Source organism: Panthera pardus, unplaced genomic scaffold (assembly GCF_024362965.1).
Source record: "Panthera pardus isolate Hobbes unplaced genomic scaffold, ASM2436296v1 HiC_scaffold_27, whole genome shotgun sequence".
In the NCBI taxonomy this organism is placed as follows: Eukaryota; Metazoa; Chordata; class Mammalia; order Carnivora; family Felidae; genus Panthera; species Panthera pardus.
Genome location: NW_026526843.1, coordinates 93,257,779 through 93,263,786, shown reverse-complemented (window position 1 = coordinate 93,263,786; position 6,008 = coordinate 93,257,779). Strand labels below are relative to the sequence as shown.

The following is a 6,008-nucleotide window of genomic DNA, read 5'->3' as shown; positions in this document are numbered from 1 at the left end:
TTATTTTATTTTTGAGAGATAGTGTGTGAGCAGGGGAGGGGCAAAGAGAACGTGAGAGAGAATCCCAAGCAGGCTCTGCACTGTCAGCTAGAGCCCGATGAGGGGCTCGAACTCACGAATGGTTAGATCATGACCTGAGCCGAAATCAAAAGTTGGATGATTAACCGACTGAGCCACCCAGGCACCCCTCCAGTGATTTTTTTCAATTACTTTAGAGTGAGTGGAAAAATTTTTTTAAGTTTTTAGTTTTAAGTAATCTCTATACCCAATGTGGGGCTCGAACTTACAACCCTGAGATCGAGAGTCACATGCTCTACTGACTGAGCCAGCCAGGCGCCCCTGGAAAATATTTCTTTTGAAAAGATACCTTTTTTAAAAAAGGTACCTGTAGATGTTCACATTTTGCTTTAGCACCAAAGTGACGTTATATAAGAAAAGAGATAACAGCAATCCATCATATGAAGGAAGATTAAAATGAATGCTGTATAAAACATTCTATAAAATGAGATAAAATCCTCCCATGTGCCAGGAGGGGATGTGGTTTTCTCCTTCCTGTGGAGGAATAAGTTAAGAAAATTTACCTGAATAGATGCCTAGACATAAAATATCACAGGCAAAATTCAACCATGTATTGGAAGGAGGATTAAGAGGAGGAGAAAATGGCAGGATACAAGCAGTAATTTTAAACCAAGGACTTACAGATAAATAGTCTTTTGAGGAAAAATGATCATTTCCAGATAGAAAACTAGGTATTTACTCTGAACAAGGCTGTTTTAAACTTTTTCTTTGAAAGGAAATAATATATGGTGAAAAATGATGGAGAGAAATGCCACATGGAATAAAATTAGAATCCATCTACCCCTTTTTGTTGTACTCAACTAGCAAGGCCTCGGGGGTGAGGATGTTCTTCCAAATTTATTTTGATCTAACAAAATACGTAAAGTATATGCCCACGGTTCAGTCATTTACACTTTCTCTGGAACAAGAGGATTCTAGTGGAGGCTGAGACTCACAGTCATGCACCTCCCTGGACACAATGACCGGTGTAGACTCTGTGCCAGGCAGTCAGAGTGCTTCTCTGGGACCTCAGCTCTGCTCAGCCCGTCTCAGATGGTGAAGCGGTAAGGACAAGAGCCATTGGAGCCAGACTGAAGAACTCATGGAAGAAGCCAGCTTGCAGGAGGAAAAGAGACCACCACAGAGAAACGGGGGCTGGCAAAGAGGGCGCCACTGTTCCCAGTGTCTCCACGGCCTGGCTGCACCACTGCCCACCTTCCCTTTGGTTACTGGAACTGGTAAAGTCATCTTTGTGCCTAAATTTGGTCAAGTTGTGTTTCTAGCGTAGTCTCTAACAGGATCTTTAAGGGGAAAAACTATGGATTGGATTTTATTTATTTTTGTTTGTTTTGTCTGTTTTGATCTTCTTCTAATACAGTGTTTGGTGTGGAATAGAAACTCAAAAGAAAAAAGAAAAACAGACTAGAATACTGTCCCTGGCTGCCTCTACCTTGAATGCATATTCATGGTAAAGTGATAGGTTAAATACCACTAATAGTCTGGGGTGCCTGGGAGGCTCAGTGGGTTAAGTGTAGGACTTCAGCTTGGGTCATGATCTCACAGATGGTAAATTCAATCCCTACATCAGGCTCTCTGCTCTCAGCTCAGAGCCTGCTTGGGATCCTCTGTTTCCCTCTCTCTCTCTCTCTGCCCCTCCTCTGTGTTCGTTCTCTCTCTCTCTCTCTCTCTCTCTCTCTCTCTCAAAAATAAACATTTTTAAAAATTCTTTTTAAAAATACCACTAATAATCTGAGCAAAACAATAATTTCTAAATGGAAATGGGAAATTCAACCTTACAAAGGAAGGTCAGATTTACAATCTCTTTTAGCAAGTTTTCACACAAGGTAAGGGAAATCTACAAGGTAGGTTTCAAAGAGATAGGGAAGGCAATTGATAGAAAGAGGAAGCATCCAGATAAGAAACTAACACTAGGTTGAGAATACTCAATAGGTGGTTTGCTCTGGTTTAGTTTTTGTTTACTGTAATGTATTTTTGCCCTTACTAACTTTGGAGATACATTTTACTATACCTGCCCTAGTTTTAGAATTTCCTTATACTGAGGCACACCTGGCTGGCTCAGTTAGCACAGCATGTAACCCTTGAGCTTGGGGTTATGGGTTTGAGCCTCACGTTAGGTATAGAGATTACTAAAAAATAAAATCTTAAAAGAATTGTTTAAAAAAATTGGGGAGCACCTGGCTGACTCAATCAGTGGAGAATGTGACTCTTGATCTCAAGGTTTTGGGTCCAAGCCCCATGTTGGGTGTATAGATTACTCAAATAAAATTAAAATTTTTTTGTTTATACTGAATGGGAGCAAATATGCCACCCTAAATTGTACCTCTTTGTCACAGAGATTATTTTGACATGGTTATTCAAGAAAGAGCAGACACTCAGTGGCTATTCATGGATTTTCCATCCTAGAACGCTGGCCCAATTTGTTGACAACCTCTGAGAGAAGGCCCTGGCACTGGTAAATGCTGCTATGACTTATTCAAAGCCTCAATTGGCCACATTTTGGCACTACACCAAGCTTGAGCTGGTTCCTCTAACCCCTGGTCACAGGGTATCTAGAATTTGAAACAAAAAAAAAAAAAAAAATACTGAAGAGTGCTCAAGCTGGTAGCTTGAAACAGCTCATAGTTAAGCAAGTTCTGCTGAATAGTTTGGTGGCCACCAATGTTTGGATATAGTTTATGTTGGTAAGATCATAGGCAAGTATGGCATCATTGACTATAATGTTTGAAGACCAATTTTTAACATCTATTTGTATTTTGTTTATTATTTGAGTGTTCTTAGACCATGTGTGCTCAGGCTGGTATTTGAATAAAATGAGATAATGTATCCAAAAAATTAGCAGACACAGAAGCTCTGAAAATGGAGTAGGAGTTACCTTTTACAAGACAAATTTGCATTTATAAAGAGGAATCTCTGTTTGTAAGAGTATCTCCCTGGCTATACCAGGAAGAAGAGAATGACTATAACTCTAGAAACTCTTACCAATGGAGAAGACAGGGCCTTGGATTGTTATGTAGATAACAACCATACCCTTGTTTACTGTGATTTGCCTGATAACTTCCCTTAACTGGCTTCTCACCCCAACATCTTTGTCTTTAGCTGAAGATGGTATTTAAGGTGATGACATTGGCCATTTGGGGGAGTTACTCAGTTTTCCTGGCTCTCTCCTGTGTACATAGGAGGTAAATTTGGGGTGTTTTTTCCTCTTAATCTTTTATTTTAGGGGTGTTTTAGCCAAGAACCTAGAGGTGTAAAGGGGAAATTAATTTTCCTCCCCAACAATAGATTACTCAAGAGCTATTCATAGCTACATCTTGGTGCAGCACGGAGAAATAATTGTGGTTTAGACCAACAACAGTTGATTGAAGCTCCAGAGGTTTGTACTTTTCTTATAAGGACTTATTAAAGGAATTTGAGAACTATTCTTCTTAGAAAGTTGGGACTGAATGAGACATTCAAAAGACAAAGGAAATATATGTAGTAGGTACATTCAAGTAGAAGAGACAATAAGAGAAATTATGATGAAATGCTGCTGTAGGAATAGAGGAGAATACGTGAAGTATAAATAATTTTTAGAGCTTATCCTAGCATGAAATCCTTTTTTTTTATTGTGTTAAAAAGTACATGAAAAGGGTGCATGGGTGGCTCAGTCTTTTAAGCAGTGGACTCTTGGTATCAGCTCAGGTCGCGATCTTGCAATGATGAGATCAAGCCCTATGTGGGGCTCCACGCTGAGCTTGGAGCCTGCCTGGGATTCTTTCTCTCCCTCTCCCTCGTCCCCTTCCCTGCTCGCATTCTCTCTCAAAATAAACATTTAAATAAAAAATAAAAACACAAAAAATGTAAAAGCTCAACCATTTTAAGTACAGTACTGTTAAATGTAAGTACATTGCTGTGTAACAGATCTCTAGAAAACTTTCATCTTGCAAAACTGAAAGTCTATACTCTTTGAAAGGCAGCCCCCCTTTTCTCTATCCCTGTAGCTCCTGGCAACTACCATTCTACTTTCTATTTCTAAGAGATTGACTAATTTAGATACCACCTGTAAGTGGAATCATGCACTAATTGTCCTTTTGTGGCTAGCTTACTTCACTTAATATAATGTCTTTTCAGGTTTATCCTCATTGTAGCACGTAACAAGATTTTCACCTTTTTTGCAGGGTGAACACACTTCAGTGTGTATCTATGCCACGTTTTCTTTATCCATTCATTTGCGATGGATATTTAGCTGCTTGCACCTCATGGCAATTGAGAATAATGCTACAGTGAACATGAGTATGCAAATGTCTCTTGGAGATCCTATTTTCAGTTCTTTTAAATATATACCTAGAAGTGGGATTTCTAGATCATATAATAATTCTGTTTTTAATTGTTAGAGGGGCCTCCACACTGTTCTCCATTGCAGCTGCCCCCGTTTTGCATTCCTACCAAAAAAAGCCACAACTAATAAAGCATTAAATAATACAATATGACCCTGCATACATTTGCAGAAGTTCTTACTTTATGGGAGGAAGAATGTGTAGCTTCGAGTTGACTGAAACCTTGGGGCACCTAGGTGGTTCAGTCAGTTGAGTGTCCAACTCTTGGTTTTGGCTCATGTTATGATCTCTTGGTTCATAAGTTCGAGCCTCACGTTGGGCTCTGAGCTGATAGAATGGAGCCTGCTTGGGATTCTCTCCCTCTCTCTCTGCCCCTCCCTGCTCATGCTCACTCACTCTCCCTCTCTCAAAATAAATAAATAAACTTTAAAAAAAAACCTGATAAGTGTACCATTCAAAGAGAAATGGATTCCCACTAGCTTCTGCATGGGATTATACTTCTGCCTCTGAAGTAATCCTGGATGCACATTAGGAAAGCCTGGATTAAAGTGCATTAACAAACCCTAGATCTATTTAGTCAAAGGAAAACTCCATGTGTGCTCCAAGTGTCATTTTACATACCCAGTCAGATGTAGAGATTTATGACAAATTAGCTCCCCCAGGGAGGTCATGTTAGGGTCCCACAAAACCACCCCTCACTAATACCTCATTCAACTTTCCCATGGTGCACAATTTGTGGAATATCTTCCAACACCTTCCAATGTGTGGAGTATCTCTTCTGATATTCAAGATCCAACTTTGCTATATTCTCTTTATTGCAAATAGTATGAACAATTTGTAAGACAGATTATGTCAAATTGTCTTCAGCCACCTACTTTTTGTATATTACTCATTTTGCATTCTCTTTCTGTGTTGTTTTTGCAGTCAACACTTCCTCTCAGAAGACTGAGGGGCATTGTCCAATATTTTCATTAGATATAACTAGTATTGTAAAATTCTAGGAGTAAAGGGGCGCCTGGGTAGATCAGTCATTGAAGCATCTGACTCTTGATTTCGACTTTTGTCATGATCTCATGGTTGTGGCACAGACAGAGCTGACAGTGCACAACCTGCTTGGAATTCTCTCTCTCCCTCTTTCTGTGCCTCTCCCCCACTTGTGCTTGCCTGCATGCTTTCTCAATCCCTCTCTCTCAATCCCTCTCTTAAATAAATAAATAAACATTATCTCACGGTTTGTGTGTTCGAGCCCCGCGTCGGGCTCTGTGCTGACAGCTCAGAACCCGGAGTCTGCTTCGGATTCTGTGTCTCCCTCTCTCTCTGCCCCTCCCCCACTCATGCTCTGTCTCTCTCTGTCTCGGAAATAAACATTAAAAAATAAAAAATAAAAATAAATTCCAGGAGAAAGAAAATACTAACCTCAGTAATGTTTCAGAAAAGCCAATAAAAACTAATTCTGGGTCAGAACGTTAATAAACAATATTATGTTTCTTGTTTATAATTTGTGACTTTCTTGATTATCACTCACCAAGGACTTAACTGATTCACAAGCTGGTGGCCTCCAAATTAACCCTCCCTGCCTACAACTTGTTCCCTTCCAATCCTTTAAATTACATC

At 39.7% G+C, this 6,008-nt stretch overlaps 1 pseudogene; it reads left to right on the top strand.

The window, feature by feature from the left end:
• The first annotated feature begins 1,017 nt into the window (after positions 1-1,017).
• On the top strand, positions 1,018-2,803 carry LOC109259328 (ATP synthase subunit g, mitochondrial-like; annotated as a pseudogene).
• The last annotated feature ends 3,205 nt before the right edge of the window (positions 2,804-6,008 follow it).